Below are 19,518 nucleotides of genomic sequence, written 5' to 3'. Positions count from 1 at the left end.
ATCACACAAATCAACATTGAAAGCTAACGCCATACGCCCCATACCCGAATCAGTTTGGAAGACTAAATGTCTTTCTTTGGATTCACCAATACAAGCATTTTTATAGGAATATATATAATCGCAGGGAATTTATTATGTATATTCCTTTACCAACCAAATTATATTTTTTCCTGTACCAACCAAATTTACTAAGAAAAACCGCGAACAAATATTTAAAATTTAAATTTTCAATGCGTTTTTCACCGTCATTTTAAACCCCCTTATCGTCCACTTATTATCTTAAAAGGGAAGTGTATATAAAATAAATAAATAAATTCATCACCCAGTTTAAAATCAAAATCCATCGATGGAATATAGAAGTTTAAACGTTGACAGAATGGTTAATCTTGCATAGTGTGTAATGTGTCTATAGCGGAGTGCAAAGTACTGAAATAAAAATAATTAGATTGCCAACACTGGAACACCATTTGTATGATATTGATTTGCGAGCGCAAAATATAATGATTAAGACGGATTAGATTTTAAATATTTATTACTAGAAGTTATCTAGTTCTACTATCAGGTTTGCCAACTGAGAAAAGCGTTTCAATGTTGGCATCTTGAACATTTTTATTCACGTACTACGTTCTCTGCTAAAAGGCCATTTAAACAAGCCAATTACTGGACAAAAGCCCTGTAAATGCCTAAAAGTTCGTGTTTTTTTCTCAAAAGTGTTCTATTTTTCTGTTGATATTTTAATTTTTTGCCGGGTTATTTCTCCTGTAAAACTTGTACCAATCGACCTATTGCATTTCTCTAACAACCGATTCATTTCAAATAAGTATTCAGTCATACGCATTGATGGTCAACCACTCAAAGGTCTTTGACTTAGCAATCATTGAAACGACAGTAAATAAATACAGGCACACAATGAATGACCCTAGAACTCCTGACTCAACAAAATATCAGAAAACGAATAGAGTTCGCTAACAGACTAATGATGTTTGTATGGTATTAAAGGCCCTTGAAACTTACTTGTGGCTTAGTAACCTTATAGCCAACATCAATATTTTTTAAAATCGATTAAGGCTTCTTAAATGTACACGGAATTAAAAAAAATACTCTTATTTTAAACGGGATATAAAAAGATTTTTAATGTGCATGAAATTATGGTCACCCAGCTAGTATAAATTGTAGCAATAATAATAATAATACGTCATTTGGCAACAGCACAATGTACAGTGCAAAATATTATTCACGCATTTACGTTTATCTACATAACTTTATATTGTATTAAGGGAATTTAAAATACTAAAAAAACTAAATTCACGTAAAAAAATTTATACATGGTAAAATTTATTTATTTATTTTCTTTATTTTCTTTATTTTATTTATTTTATTTATTTTATTTTTTTATTTTTTTTATTTTTTTAAAACTTCAAGTACAAATAAAAAGTACTTTGGAGGACTTATTGCTAAAATCAATTATTCCAGCCAGCCATTCCACGTGTGACGTCTCAATTTTTTCTTCCTCTTGAAAAAAGATATAGAATAGATTTTGGAAAGATTTATTTACTTTGACGAAATGCGTCGTTTTTCTTTACATATTAAATGACATATTACGTAACATTACATATTTTATCTGTACAAAGTATTTCTAATCAGCAAAGTGCTGGTATGAGGGGATATAATATATTGTGTCAATATTAAAAGGCGATTAATTGAAAAACGAGTTAGTTTTTTTCCGATTCTCTATATACGATTATTTTAAATAAAACATTCGGAAGCGTGTTGGCCCACAATAGAAAATGAAAGTTTGGAAAAAAAACTAGCGACATTTATTTTGGAAATAGGAAGTAGCCAGGCAGAGTAATGTGTGTAACACTCTGTAAAGTTATTGTTTTACCCTGCCGATGACCAATCATAAGCTCTGTATCTAACGCGTAAATAATTAAATGAACAAAATTTAATAATTCTTGAACAGTTTTCAGAGACTTAAAAAATGTCTCAGATGTCAATTGAGACGAAAGATCTGACTGAGTTTTTAAGATGTTTATAGGAATAATGGTGAATGCTAAATTTACTAAGCAGTTTGTAAAATTATCAATTGAACCAACCAATGGCAGATTATGCCTCATGCCTAGGCGTTATATTCCGTTCTCGAAGAGGTTTTCAATTTTAAAAATGTTTAAAATTGCATGTCTCTAAAAACATTTGGATATTCTAAAAATATGTTTTTTAATTTCTTTAATTTCCACAAAAATTAAATAAAATAATTTTGATATTTTTTATTGGTAAAATATCAACCGAACGTAGTTATGTTAAAAGCGGCCAGTCATAGAAAAGTGAAACTAAGATTATAGCACTTTTGTGAAAAGATTCTATAGTTAAATGTACATAGTTGTAGTCTTTGACAAATGAACAAAATGCGTATATTATTTTTATTTTATAATTCATAAAATAATTTAATTATGTATTTACCCAGTTTTAATAATTTTTAAAGTCTGGCTGATCACACAACCTAAGAAATGGATTTTGCAGAAAACAGCCAGCCCTAGTAAAACTCTGATGTTTGTTGAGTCAAAATGTTTTGAACATATTCTTTTACATTTATATTTCGGTACTTATTTGTACAGAATCACCTTATCAATTTGTTTTAATAATTTAAAATAATAAAATAATTTGACTTTGTGTTAATAACATTGGTGATTTTTGTTCGTCTGGCTGACCATGCAATCACAACACAAAAAAGCCAGATATAAAATTGAATGATACATTATTCAAAATTTTTATGTATGAGGTGAAATTCTGTATTAAAACATGAAATTAATTGAAAGAATTTTTAAACTAATGAATTTATAAAATGAAAATGCCTATGTATTCATCTACTTCAATTTATTTAAGAGAACTAGTTTAATAGAGGCATCAATCTTTTCATCAGCATTTATTTGGAGGCCACATGAACTGAAGTACTCTCTTATAATAGAGAAAATCCAAAAGAAGTTTCTAAGATATATATATATATGAGAGAGTGCGGGTATTATCCTTGGTTCTACCCAACTGAGTTTCTCCAGGATATGTTTGACTACAAAAGTTAAGAGACTAGAAGGAATGTGTATTTGACTACACATTTTTATCGATTGTTGCGCGGTATGGTAGATAATTCTGAGATTATAATAAGCATTGAATTGAATGTTCTTGATAATTATCTAAGCGTCAGCATAGATTGTTTCATATTTCGATATACAGGAACAATCTGCGATGGTTATCCTTGTTGAAAGGGCTACCGCTTTGCAGAACAACATCGCTCTGAATATTGATCTGTTCCATGTATCCAAAGGGGTTTTCTGGAGCAGGATTCTCCTACTACTTTGACAAGAGTCTCTTTTCTGCTTTTTTTTATTTTTTATAATGTGGATGAATGAATATTATTTATTTTGAGAGCCTACGCCTTTAACCTTTCCCTCACTTAGTATCCAAAAATTACACATGATCCGAATGGGGGGATCAAACGACCCCAGCGTCTACTTGTATATGGCGTCACGAGAATAAAACGTTGGAAATGTTTATGACCGTGCAATAATTTATTCATGTTTTCGCGTACGCATATTTTACTCATTCGTGTATTTTATTCATTTTGTTACTAAGCCAAATGCTTATGTACATATAGTGAAATTGATCCTTGTATTATTAACGTTTTTTTTTGTTTTAATATACAAAATAAAATAACTAACTATTTCAAAATTTAAAAACAAAAAAAGAAAATGCTTCTTTCTATTCATTTCATTATTACAAAAAATATACGGCAAATAGCTTCTATAATACTTGAGTTATAGAATTAAAATCGGTCTAAAGGGGATTCGAATCCCCTCCTTCGGTCCGGCTAGGTTAACAAAGTATAAAATAATAATAAAAACAATTATAGTTAAAATACAAAACGTCTGTACACAAGTGAAGAAAATAGAGATACATAAAAAATATAAATGCAGAAAATAAAGAAATAACAAAGGAAAATTAAACAAAAAATTATAGCACAGGTATGCAGCAAATTAACAATAAATAAAGATAACTAACAAATAAAACACTTACATAATAGTATAAACCGTTAAACAAGTATAACACTTAGTATGTTTTTATAATTTAGAAAAAAAGTAATTAAAAAGTAATGATTTTAACTTATATAAAGATAAATGAAATAAATTTTAGTTTCCATGTTTTAGTCTCTAATGTATGTAAATATTATTTTGAAATAAATGAGTTGAATTGAATAAAGTATACCGTAAGATTTTTCTAGTGCTGCGGGTGTTTTTTGAAAATTGATAAATGCCGTTTCGTGATCAAAATTATACTTTTACTAGGATAATACTCAAAAGAAATATCTATTCTAGTGTAGAAATAATGCACAAAAAAATTGGCTTGCGCACAGTAAAGCAACAAATAAAATATATTGTGACAATTTTTATACACAAAATAATTCAGGGGATGAATAAAATATATTTTTTTTTAAATATAACCAACAATGTCATACATATGAAACAAGGGGTAAAAAATATTAGATTACCAATGAGGAGCAAAACAGAATCTCAAAACTCATTGTACAAGGGATTGAAGCTGTACAATGAGTTACCTGAAGAAATAAAAGAAATTGAAAAAATTGAAATATTTTAAATTAATTTGAAAAAATAGGCTATTGAGAAATTTTGATAAAAAAGTTGTCATATTATTTAAAAATTATATTAGTTCCTAAGATGTTTTGAACTAACTTAATAAAGCATAAATAAATAAATAAAATTATTTTCAGAAGGTAATTATAACTGTTTTTTTTTATATATAAAAGTTGCCTGGCTGTTGTTAGCGGAAGATAGAATTTCCTTATTGCATCACCACCAATATCTATTTTTTTATATTGTGGACGAGCTGCTTTCTGCATAACTTTGAACTTTCATTAAATTTTTATTACGTAACAAAAATTAAACGGCGGATTTTTTATGTTCAAATTTTAATGCCGGCGCCTTTTTTAATTATAAAAATAATGTCGTACCTTTTTTCTTTGGAATAATTTCGGTAATCACTTTCTTCAAAAAAAATTTCAGTGAACAGTAAAACATAAAAACTTCTTTTCAAATCTTAATTACGTGGTTATTATTTTTACAATCTTCTGATTATTTATTATTGGAAGGTTCTTAGTAATTCAATAAAGGAATTACTTATTTTTTTATTTAGCTACTTTTAGCCAAGTAAATTTTTTAGTTCGAAAATATTTATTTATTTAAATATCAATAAATTGTACATATATAAATAAAACATTTTCAACGGTATTTATTGATAAATATCTTGTATTAAAATTACAAATTGATTATTTGTAATTTTAACTTAAAAGTTTTAACGTTAAAATTTTAACGTAAAATTTTAACTTTTTCACTTTAAAGAAATAGCCGATAAAATAGAGTTCAATGAGGAAATTCAGTGGTTTTTAAAATAAATCAATTGTTTAATAGACTAATAAGACAAAGCTAAAATTTAATGTATCGTATTATCAGCGCTATGATTGTTTAAAGTTTTTTTATCTTTAAATTTACTCACTAGAAAGTTCTCTTCCACTTTCAAACGGTGAGTTCTGCTCATTGGTCAGTTGACTTGCCATAAACCAGAAATTTATCACAACTTTCTTATTATTGGTTGATTCGGAAAAAAACTAATGACAACATTCGAAGTAGTTTGTTTTTATTCAATTTAATTTTTTCCATTTATTTTTAAGAAACTTCGCCATATAATAAAACGCTGTAATTTTTACCGCGCGTAAGAATACATTTTTATGTATTAAAATTTTTTTAAGGCTGAATTTTCTCATTTAATAGTAAATAAATAAATATATACACAACTTAAACAAATAAAAACTAATACCACTTTCGGAAAAGGGGATTTTGAGTATTATGAAATGAAAATCTATAACCTACTTCCACTGTCCATTAAAACAATTAGTAATGAGGAAATGTTCAAAAAGGCTATACAAATGGATAGTGGAGCTGGATAGAAGTATAATGGATTGTCTCATTCGCCAAAATCAATATTGAATCAACTACTCCACAAACGTATAGTTTATTTTATGCTTTTGTTCTTTTATTGTTCGTTTTAAAATATGAATAATAAAAGTTCACGTAAATTAAATATAAACATAAATACCTGGTGTTTAAAACTATTGGAACATTTTGTTAATTATCTATGTATATTAAGACGTCTTAGTATATTCTCAAATGTAAAAATATTGAAAAAAGTATATTGTTACGTATCGTTGGCACGGGATACCCCAGTGAGGTCAGATTATTTGAATTTTTAATCTTTATTTATAATGATTTTTTTTTATAAATAAATTTAATAAATAAGTTGATATTTTATTTGTTTAACACGGGAAGTTTTTCCTCGTGGCTGTATGTCCCATTTACTTGATATCAACTCTCCTGGTCCTTAGTCTACACGATAGACTATGAGAATTGTTGATTGGTTTATCTTTTTAGGTCGGTTGCCACCCGACGTCGAAACAGTAACCCCTCTTGCTAACTAGGACTTAGGATGCCACCGTTGACTATTGTTCCTCCGCTGCCATCCTCAACATAACGTCCTGCCTAGCGCCACTGTCTCCAGCCCATAGCTCAAACTATGTCCGAACTGAAAAGGTGACTCAGTCCACAAAGAGCCAGGTGAATAGTCTCCTTAAGTGTGACAGGCTAATTTGTCTTCAAACCATTGCCCAAAACCATGAGCATTTACGAAACACGGGAAATCACAGAGAATAAAATGGAAAGCAATATCTTATCAAGTAATTAAAATATCATCAGACGACTTGAAATCTTCATTGGCATCTGTGACTTATGCCTCACGAACAAAACTTAAATCAATACACCTAGTTTCAGGACATTAGCTAAAATATTTAAAGAGGAAGACAAGCTTTGTGACATTTTCATTGCCCAACCTATTTCTGAGTTTAGACTGAATAAAACAAAGGGATGAAAAGTATTTCTCTAAGGCTGCCGTTGCTGCATATTTTTTATAATTACTAGTTATTTTTGCCTAGGTTTTGTTTTTTGCGAGTGGTTAGTGGAATTGAGTGGTTTGTGGCTGGATGGACCGACAGCTGATAAAGGTCCACCTATCCCACATCCCACTTTTTTATTTCCCAACTTCCAATCCACAAATATTTATTTATTCTCCTCGTCGCTATGGCCTTGGGTAGCTAAGGTTGCTATGAGAACAATTATTAATATTCCTAGCAACCAACATATAACAATCTCGTTTTTCCTTCTTCATAATTTGCTTGCCCGCACTTGCACGCTTCTCTTCATAATTCTTCCGTCCGCATCCACTCGCCTTTTCAATCGTCTTTCCGTATCCGCGCACCTTTTCATCTTCTGACTACCACTGCAGTAATGAAATTTTAACCCCGCATTAATTTAGTTAAAGTGCTGTATTCTGTGTTCGCCGACAAAAACGAAGCACTACCCGGGAGAAAAGACTTTGAGTTTTAGCATCCGGATTCCTGTCTCTGATCCCCTTTCCTGACTTTTAAAAGGTAGGATTTTTGTTAGCTGTAGTTCGTTTAGCCGCAGACAGTTTTTATCCGCATCTACCATTTTCGCGCACCGCATTTTTCTTTCCCCTCGAAATTAACACCGATCAACAATTCAATCAAATAATCCCACGCAAATAATAAATCGCCACCCCACAAGGTTTTATCGAATAAAGATATATTTATCTTGGAATTGTATTCAGTACACTTAAACTTTCTTCCACCAAAGATTACGATAATACAAATCAAAAACCATAATAAAATTAATGAAACAACACTTTGAACTTAATATTCTGAAAATAGTGATAACTGTTTTACACAATCATTGCATTTTTTGATTTTTTTAAAATAAAAACCTTTATTAGCTTTTTACATTCTGTAAAAAAATGGGACACGTAAGGTTGAACTTGCCAAAAAATAGTCTGGCTCTTGTGTTTGGCAAGTTTACAAAATAACATAAAAAAGAAACAAAAAATGCAAAATAAAATTATAATTAAATAAATAAAAAATTAAAGAATTTCAAAAAATTGAGAAAATTTATCACTAAAAAATATTAAATAAAAACACAAAATTTATAAATTTATAAACACAAGCATATATTAAACAAACATCTTCATTTTCAAAATACAGTTAATGTTAATTATGTCAAGAAGCTTTTCTTTAATTTATCCTTAAATTTTCCATAACTTATTTCTTGACGTAGATTTTGTGGTAAATTATTGAAAAACTTCCGTCCTATGTAAGTATAATTATTTTTGGCTGTGGTAGTTTTAGTTCTTTGTAAAGCGAGGCATCCTGTTCTTAACCTTCCCGTAATACGGTCCTATGGGAGGCTCTCCTTATGCACCTGGAGCATACAACACTTTCCGTAGATATCCTGCACTCTTAAAACATTGAAAATTTTTGAACAGTTCGGTAGTTAAGAACAAAGATGGTTTATATTATATTATATATTATTTTTTGGTCGGCATATTATTCCCCTGTTCCGTGTGGATCCCTATTTTGGTCCACAATACGCAAAAAACGCGACATTATGGTGCCCGGGGTTTCTCAGCAAAGTTTAACATATCGCGGAAAACTCGTTTAAACAATGACATCTAATAAATAATATATTTCATTTATATAATCAATAAACGTCGTTATATTTATATATGGCGTAAGTATAGCCTGTGAGCTCGCCAACACATGACAGATGACATTAACATAACCATAGAAAAACATAGCAGTTGAGCTCTCAGAAGTAAAGCAACGTGAATGCAGCAATGCTTGAACTACATGTCAATAATATTCTAATAATAAATAATATTATTTCGCCATAATGAACTTTAAAGCACACCTTGGTTTAATTACTAATAGTATTTTATCGGATAGGTAGGTGTATTTAAAAAAAATGTTGCGTACCTGAAAAAAGCACAAATAATTATGTTTTTGTTAATGATGTCAGTAGCGACACTCAGAGAGTGGCTTTGTGACGTTTTGACATTTTTTATAAGAAATTCATGGCGTAGCCGAAATACTGTTATAAAAACGAGGATGTTTTTGTTGATTGACGTTAGCAGGCGCTACCCAGGGGCGACTTTGTGACGTGAGAAATTATTTAAAAAAAGAGATTCATGGCGTAGCCGAAATATTGTAATTAAAACGAGGATGTTTTTGTTGATTGACGTTAGCAGGCGCTACCCAGGGGCGACTTTGTGACGTAAGAAATTATTTAAAAAAAGAGATTTATGGCGTAGCCGAAATATTGTAATTAAAACGATGATGTTTTTGTTGATTGACGTTAGCAGGCGCTACCCAGGGGCGACTTCATGACGTGATGAAATTATTAATTTAAATATTATTTTTCATTTTACATAGCGTAGCCGAGATAAGAAATTGCTTGGTGTTTCGAAATTTAACCGTGTAGGTAGCCGCCTACTTACAATATTATTTTTGTATTTGTATAACTCCTGTTTTATAATGTTTATGTATTTATCGCTATAAGAATTAAACTAAAGATAGTTTTTACTTTTAATCGCTATCCGTTTTTTAAATCATGTTTGTAACACTCAGTAATATTTATTTTTCAAGTTTTCAATGTTATTTTTGCATTTTAATTAATATTGTTAATATAAAGCGTATTTTTATTTATTCGAATTTACTAGACTGTTTTTATTACAAAAAATAAAAATGCATATTTCTCTATGTATTTTTCTGTTATAAACAATTTATTAAAATAATACACATCAAATTTCCATTGTCTGTTGATTTTATTTGCAATCTTCTTTTTTTTCGATGGTTAAAACTCTAGGAAATTCAAAGACAATAAAATTTTTACTGTCATATATTGGCGAGCTCACACGCTATACATAGCCCTTATATATATATATATATCGTTATTAATATGTATATATCGTTATTAATATGTATCGCGTTACAATATATCGTTCGAACCCCGTATCTAACGTTTTACCTTTTATTAATAATTTCGCGATTTCCCCAAATCATTATTTGCTTTTGGGACTAGGAGTGTACATTTGATAAAATCTCATTACTGTTAGCATATTGGTACAAATTATTAAGTAGATTACGTTCGTAGCAAACATTAACCCTTTGATCACTGAACATATATTTAATAGATTTTTAAACATTTTTTTTTTGAATTATGTTATTTACAGCTTTAAAAAAATTACAAATTAGTTTTTATTTTTAAAAGTATTCATAGGAAAAAAAATTGGTACACATTGCAATATAAAACGTTATTATTTATCTTATACAACATATTTGCAAAGATAAATGAAAAACCCGCATCAAAAGATAAATATTTATAAGTTAGATATTTCCAACGAAACAAAATATTGTTTTAAAAAACACATCAAAATTGCGAGGGTGACGTCGCAAAAGCATTTTTTTTGTTATTTTTTGAATTTTATTTATTAGTTTTCATTCTTTATTTACATTTACACTTTATTACAATTTGTTTTTTTTAATTTTTTAAATTTTTAATTGTATTATTTCTGAAAAAATATTTTATTGTGCCACTATGTCTTCTTGCTCATACTGATCATCGGGTTTTGGATGTGACAGGGTTTAATAAACACCATGTATGCTTATGTGTGTATATATATATATACATATATATATATATACGAGGAAATGTGGATGTGTGCGTGTATGTATGTTTTATGTGTACATTTAAATTACTCTTTCTTCTTTCTTCGTTTCTACCTTCCATATTTTCCCATCCCACTTCCTTTCACTCCTAGCGAACTGTACTTGATGTTTTTTACATAAAGTACAACCCGTTATTGGTCTTGTTATTTGTTGTTATTCTGTATGTATTATTTATTAATATGACTGTGTTGGGTTCAAAAAATAGAAAAATAAATGAAAATTATATAATATAATCAAGCCACAATTTAAAATAAACAAGGACACGGTATTGTGGTATTTTTATAGTAAATTATGTTATAAGTATGTCAATGCGCGGAAGACGTATCTATAAAGAGCACCATACACGTATTTATTTTATTCTACTTAATTAAATTTTCAATTTGGTTTTGTAATAATTTAACATATAATATATGTAAAAGAATATGTTTTATTTAATTTAATTAGGGGTTTATATGTTTACAAACTTATTACAAAATGATTTGAAAATTTACCTGCTGTTTAATTAAAAAAGATTCCAGTGGGGCATTTAACTTTTGAAAAGACTACGGTGGGGCATGGCATAAAAAAAGCTTGAAAACACTGTCCTAGAAAGTTATTAATATCTACCATAGGCAGAATGGTGGACGTTACGCAACGTTCAAAGTGGGCACATAAACAAGCCAATGACAGGTCTCTCAATGCCCAGACTGCCATATTCCTTTTCAAAAAATGCTTTCCCTCTCAGTTGGAATACATTTAGAAATGTGAGTTATTTTACACAAGGACAAATTTGTACCGTCATGCGTTAGGGAATAAAGGGTTAAAGCAATTGCCGTGTAACTATGTACTAAGTAAACATCGTTTTAGTCAGAGTTGTAAGGGAAAGTAAATTTTCATAATTTTTCTCAAGTAGTCTTCGTAAATGTTAGTAAACATTAGTGAAATCTGTATGTCATACAAAAAAATCAGAATAGAGGCACGAACAATATTGTAATGTGTCGGATTAAAAAATATTCAATATACAGGGCCTTACTTATAAACAAAATGGTGTTTTTATATACAAAACAATCATATGTTCATACATAAATTACTGTTCTTCCATTCTTTTTTATGTAATGAAGGAGAAATTAAAAATCTACAAATTCTTTCAAACAAGGCGATGAGGATTATACTAAAAAAAAAATCTATTCTAATCTAGAAAAAAATCACAAAAAATTGACTTGCTCACAGTGAAGCAGCAACTTAAATATAATGTAGCAATTTTTATACATGAAATAATTAAGGGAATTAATAAAATAAAAACAATAATTAAATTTAACCAACAATGTCATACATATGAAACAAGGGATAAAAAAATGATAAGATTACCAATGAGGAGAAAAACAGGTTCTCTAAACTCACTGTACAAGGGATTGAAGCTGTACTTGAGTTACCCGAAGAAATAAAAGAGATGAAAAAGATCGAAATATTTCAAATTAATTTGAAAAAAATATGCTATCCAGAAATTGAGGAAAAACTACCCCAAATGAAGAAGTTAAAAGCACTCATGTGCCAAGACAATGCACAATGTCTCAAGTCAATGGTAACGATGGCCAAATTGCATGAGTTGAACTTCTAAACCCTTCCGCACCCACCGTATTCTCCAGATTTGGCTCCCAGTGACTATTAACTGTTTGCAAACCTCAAAAATATGCTCTAGGGAAAGGAATTTGGCTCCAATGAAGAAGTGATTGCTGAACTGAAGCCAATTTTGAGGCAAAAGATAAATTGTCTACAGAAAAGGCGTCAAAATGTTAGAGAAGCGGTGGAATGAATGCATCACTCTTAAAAGAGACTATGTTAACGAATTAAGTCAAATTTCACCTAAAAGTTGTCGTTTTACGAACTAATTCAATATGTTAAACGTTAGTTATGGCTTCACTAGTTCTTAATATAAACATTGTTTAGTAGAACTATCTGAATAAACACATTATATTACGTATTATATAAATACACATTGACTTTTGAATGCCAACAAGTGTGGAGGTTCCGCAAGACCATCAAAGACGATTTTTTAAATGTATTCGGTGAAACCGAGGGATGCAAAATCGGTGTGAAATGAAACGAAAGTGCAGGCTGGCGATAGGATCTCTTGGAGGCGGCTAGTGATGTCCACATGCTTCGCTTAGAAGCGGATGATGAAAATAAGAGAAAAAGACAGGTTTCAAGACGTTCTTGTCTCTACGTCAGAACACTCACTACACATTAATGAAGAGACGGGTTAGTGAGTTTAAGTGCGTATAATACTCGTATATTGTTGTGTTTTGTTAAAATAACAATTTGTTATTTCTTGTATTCACCCAGTTACACTCAAAAGATATTGCGTATGTTATCTTGAATTCTGCATCCTTATTGTTTTCAAATAAATAAATAAAATTCCTTACCAAGATAAAGAAGGATGTTCTCTTAGCAAGTAAAAGTATTATAATATTTACATAGTTCATAAAGATATCTTAAAACGGTAAAAGTTCTCTTTTGAGATGTTTATTTTGTCTTTTGCCTAAGAAAGTTTCTTTATTCTATCCAAGTAAAGTTTGAAACAACAAAATAACGAGTATTTATGAGACTTAATGTTTACATACTCAGACAACATGTTGTCTTCTTTCGAGAACCAAAAATTTCAAATAAAAGACTTTCTTCTCTTCATTAAAATTGATTATGTTTTGTTTTTTCAGAAATCTTTTGTAGCCATTATTATGCTTTTTAATATTATTTTCATCAATCAATTTTAAATCAGTCAAATAGGAAAGTATGGCGCTGGTGTTTCAGCAGTTTTTGCATCCTGGTTTACCCTTAGAACTTGCACCTTATTTGGGCCTATTTGAACATTGGGCCTTATTTATAAACCTTGACTGGTATTGCGATCGCATTTATAGCGTCGTATAGCGCATTTTTTTGTATAAAATAATAGAAATTATTTTTTCTAGTATTTTTGATACGATGGGAAGATTTGAAATAGGGCGAAAACTGGAAAGATCTTCCACATCCAGTTGTGAATTTTTTAAAAGTGGAGTTACATTTGCTTTCTTTATGGCTCTCGGAACAATGCTGCGCTCCATGGATGTATTAAATAAATCTGTTAAAAATGGAGCTAATACGTTAGTGCATTTTTTTAAAAGCCATGTTGGCATCGGATCTAATATACATTGTTTGTTGGGTAATGCCGCAACAATTTTTTTAATATTCAATATTCATATAACGCGGATTGAATTGGTGCAACGTTAACTTTTCAAAATCGTTAATATAATCGGATCAAATATTATCAAAATTAACTTTTATGATCATCTAGAGTACTTTCATATCTTCAGTTAAGAATTCAGAAGAATTTTGGTTGGTTTGATATTCTTGTACAAATTGATATCTAGCTGTATGGATGCCCAAGATATCCTTGCTCAGATAAACCTCAACGTACCTCACCGTAACTTGCGTACCAATCTTCTCTTTGCTGAGGGAAATTATTAAACAAACATCGGATTTTTTCCCTCTGCCAAGGATCCTCAGAACAGTGAACGAAATCTCACTAAACGGCACTGTCGATGTGTTCTTACAGCGAGGGCAGGCATTCAAGAAGCAAGCGGTGTTGTCACTCCTGACTCGCGATGTCACACTTGCCATGTTCGCCTAGATTATGTCATATTTATAAAAAGCGTCCGTTGGTCAAATAAAATAATAAAACTTTAACAAGGATTGTTGTTGATATTTTATTAATATCATTAAGAATGTAAACGGTGTGTTGTATCGTTTTTTTGGTTCTGGAACTCGGCGCTTGTAGAAGTCGAAGAGTAGAAAAAACACTTGATTAAAATATCCTTTACTTTCCTCACAAATTTAGAAGTACAACAGTAACAAACAGTGCGTTGATGTCGACTGCGAATATAAAGGTTATGAAAGTACAGGAAGCGAGGTCCGTATGCACAGACAGATCAATATAACGTTCTTTCCTCTCTGCCTCAAACGGCGCGAATAACACTCTCTACTGATCAAACAAACTGTTTGACTGTCTCTTTAATCTGACCAAGATTTCAATGCGTTCCTTTTTTATTTTTGAAAACAATTAGTTTGTTATAAAGCAAAATGATCGCGCCTGCTAAAAATAATTCCAAGATGTGACATAAGTTCTATTTGTTTTATAAAAAATATTAGTACGCAGCAAATCTAAATAATTAAGAGCTTTACATACGAATTGCGTCGTTCAAATAAATAAACTCATCGCCAAATATATGTTTCTTAAAGCGCCCTGTTTTACCTACTCTTATAATGTTACAAACACAAAACACATTGTTTATTATTCATGACCCAACAGTTTAAAAATAATGATTAGGCAAAAGTACACCTTAAAAGCTTTAAAACTTAAATAAAATTACAAGAAAATGTTTATTTATTTATATTTGGATAATTTATATAGCGCCGTTTTTGTGAAAATCACCTCAAGGGCGCTGTACAATAAATAAATATCCCACCACGTCTTGCAGCTACAGAGCGCATGGGTGGTTGGGATTCTTGTTCCTCGTCTCCAATTATGATATACAGGAGTACAGCACGACTTGCAGCTACAGAGCGCATAGACAGTAAGAAATCTAGCCCCTATTTACATATTTTATTTGACAATTAAGTTTAGAGATTTAGTGTGGACGTTAGTCCATGCGCTCAGTAGCTGCAATAATAGTAGCTGTAGCTGCAAGACATGAATGTGAGTATTAATTACGTCATAAAAAAAATATTCATGTGCTTACGCGATAAGACATAATCAGAATGCTCTAGTAGGCCAAATAGAAAAATAAAATATCTTCAGAAATCTGCTCATAAAAGGTCTAAACATGTGTGATAATTCATCATCATCTCCCAATCAAGTCCCTGTCAATAATACCTCGATAAAGCAGCACGTGAAGCTCCGAAACCGGTTAAAACTTAAATCAATTGCTGTGGGTAAAAACAAAATGTATTTATTTTTAGTAAAATTATACGGGATTTAGTTTAAGGTCAACCTGAAACCAGTTGACACAATTAAATAATTTTATGATGGAAACAAAGTTTTTTTTAAAAAATTAATGTACATATTAAATGCATAATTATCTCCATTGAATTTCCCACAGTCTAAATACTTTCTAGATCTAACAATTATTATTAACTGTTACGGTACATTTAGCATCCGGCGTACCTATTATTGCGTAAAGATTTTTTTATACTCCGTGATATAACATAATTATCTTTCTTTAACAATCTATTTTATAAAACAACTCCTCTTTATATTGTGTATATTTCAACGCTTAGCAAATGCATAGAATAAAGATCTTTTGTCCACGATATTTATATTATCCTGAACTCCCCGAGTTTTTATTTACTGATTTTTTTTTAATTTTCTAAAATATTTTTCTTATTTTTTTTATTTTTTAAAATTTATTTATTCATATTTTTCGCTTACAAACTATAATTAATAGTAAAAATAATGTGACCTCACTGGGGTTTCCCGTCCCGAGGACACTTAACAATGTACTTTTTTAAAATTATTTTTGAGAATAAACAATTTATTATATTATTAATCTTAATATGTGCAAGCCTTATCTCCAAATTTAAAAACAGCAGTTATTTTAACTAACAATATTTTGAGTTTGTCCAAATTTTTGTAGACTGGATTCAACTCCCTAGGGAGCTGTTTATATTAACATATTACAACAGAGATGAAGAACATTTAAGAGAAGTAATATATAAATCTACATGGCTTATGACCTGTCATTGGCTCGTTTAAGTGGCCACTTTACACACCGTGTAACATTTACCATTCTGCCCATATTCGAGCATCTTAACATCTAACATTTTAAGCGTTGCCTAGTATGTAAAATAATTCGATCAGATGAAATTTACAGATCGAAGAGTTGAAGAAATATGGATGTTCAAACATAGGTTAAAAGGTGAATCAACAATATTTTGAGTTAGTCCAAATTTTTGTAGACAAGGACTGGATTTAACTCCCAGGGAAATATATTATCCCTTAAGGAATATAGATGTTCAAGTATGGGCAGAATGGTGAATGTTACACAGTGTGTAAAGTGGCAAATCAAACCAGCCAATGACAAGTCATATGCTCTGTAGATGCCTTGACTTCTATATTACGTTCTCTAAAAATTTCTTTGTCTCTGTTGTAATATCTAAATATTAATAGCTCCTTGTCTATAGAAATTTGGACAAACTCAAAATATTGTTGACTATTAAAGTCGTTGGTTTTTACGACCACGATCGGTGTAAATAATCCAAACACTCCCACACGGCTGAATCAGAATCAATAGGTAATTGATTATTTATAATCATTTAATTAATTACACTTCTACAAAAAACTCGGCATATACAATGACAGACAAAAAATTAACAAATACCCAAAACAAGACAAAGACAAAAAACGATACTTTTGCTACCAATGACAAAAAGTAATTTCGGACTGAGACAATACAATTTTCTGGCACCTAAACCTTATAATTAATTACGTATGGAGACATCAGGTAAGCGAGGTACCCAGGTTACTACGAGGAAGTTCAGCCCTACGGGAAATTGGATATAAAAATGTTTTCCTACGCGCGGTAAAAATTGTAACATTCAATTGAGCCCCGAAGTTTCATAAATATGAAGAAAAAAAATAACAAAAATCATTTTAATAAAAAGGTCACTTGTTCTTCCAAATCAACCAATGGTTAGAGATTTGTAATAGATTTCCGGTTTACGGTGAGTCAACTGACAAATCTGCAAAACTCATCGAGAAGAAGGGTAAGATATCTTGAGACGTCAATTTTAAAAACATAAAACATTAAAAAATCAAAGTGCTTAATACGATACATCACAATTTAAAATATAAATATTTTGGCTAAGTTAAATAATTAATAAATAAAAAATAAAAAGAAAACCACCGATCTCAATAATAGTTAAAATAACTGTTTGGAACGGAAGCTGATGAATATGTCTCATAATATATATAGTTGGATAATTTATGTAGCGCCATTTTTGTGAAAATCACTTCAAGGGCGCTGTACAATTAATAAATATCCCAGTACGTCTTGCAGCTACAGAGCGCATGGACGGTTGGGATTCTAGTTCCTCGTTTTCAATTAAGATCAATAAAAAATTATAACAGATAGGAGCTAGATTACAGGACGTCTTGCAGCTACAGAGCGCATAGACAGTTAGAAATTTAGCCCCCATTTACACATTTTAAAAATTGACAAATAAATTTAGTGTATTAATGATACTAAAAAAAAAATAAAAATAATATGAATAATAAAAAGCAGTAAGATTACAACACGTCTTGCAGCTACTAAGCGCATATACGATTGGAATTCTAGACCCCATTTATAAAATTTAGGTATTTTTAAATTGGTATATGAAAGCTAGATAACCAATCATCGTGCAGCTACAAAGCGCATGGACGAGTGGAATTCTAGCAAAGTTAGAATGATATCAATAAATTTATAAAAAATAGAGCATAGTAGTAAGTTTGTCAAGTGTTCATGCTAAGAACTAAGCAATAAAAAACTAAATAAATAAAGCACTGTATCAACTCCATGGTTAACCAAGGGAGATAGATGTCCGAAGAGAATCTTTTGTAGACAGTAGGTAGATATCGTCACCATGTGGTCCACTAGGCTGCTGGAGAATTTCTGGAAACGCACGTGTGTAGACATCTCATAAGTCATAGTATCTATTATAAAATTATGTATTGTTCATACATTAAAAGTCTTTTCATTTCTGTTTTATTCATTTTGTTTTTATTTCTTTAGTTTTCAGCCTTGTGGTGTAGTGGTCAGCGCGTTTGCCTGCCATGCAGGAGGTCTCGGGTTCGATACTGGACATTGTTTTTACGCTTGATTCTTTCATAATCTCTGGACCTCCTGAAACGTAAGACTGATCATCTTACTTTCATGTAAGAAAAATACTCTAGATATATTGTGATTGGTGTACCAAAACAGTGCCCTATGCACGATTCGGTGCGGAAAGGGAATGAAGAAGTTTTAATTCCTTTTAAAAATGATTGTACAGTTAATACTAAAAGTAAATTATTATTGATGAGAGAGCTGTTTTTTTAATTTTTAATTCATTATTTTTGCTACATGAAGGTAAGGTGATTAGTCTAACGCTTCAGATACCAGTCTAGGGACTATGAAATATTATAATGTAAAAACAACCAACCATGTTGTAAATCAAAGCCGAGATCTCTTGCATGGCAGGCAAACGCGCTGACCATTACACCACGATACCGACAACTTAACTAAATGTTATTAAATATTTGTATATAACCACTCACGGACTTTTCTACGTTTACCGGTTTCAAGACTTACCCGTCTCTTCTTCAGGGCACCAATTAAACTAACATGCTAAGCCCACTAAACTTCACCATAGTTATTGCACATTAACAAAAAAACCAATACGACGTGCATTTAAAAATAAAAAAAATAAAAATTTAGTTTTCTCATAATTGACTCAAATTTTTCAGTTTTAATGTAAATTTTTAACGAGTTGTAAATAACTCACTATTAGAAAATGGAAATCATTTTGGGGTAGAGTGGGGTTCGAACCTCGGACCTCTGATCCGTGAGTCCGCAACACTGGCCACGGGACCACAACCCGACTAAATTTTAATAAGCACATGCACTGTTAGGACAATCATGCACTGATTAGATTATGAAAATATTTAATGTTGTTTGAGAAATAGTTAAAAAAGGGGAGAGGGGATGGAGGGAGGGGCTTGAGTTTAATAGGTTTGAATTTATAGAATTACTATGATGGAAATAAATAATAAATAAAAATAAATTATTATAAAG

This window comes from Micrasema longulum, unplaced genomic scaffold, assembly GCF_059751315.1.
Source record: "Micrasema longulum isolate JH-2025_06_02 unplaced genomic scaffold, ASM5975131v1 h1tg001605l, whole genome shotgun sequence".
NCBI classification, from domain to species: Eukaryota; Metazoa; Arthropoda; class Insecta; order Trichoptera; family Brachycentridae; genus Micrasema; species Micrasema longulum.
Note: the sequence above shows the minus strand (reverse complement) of the source record.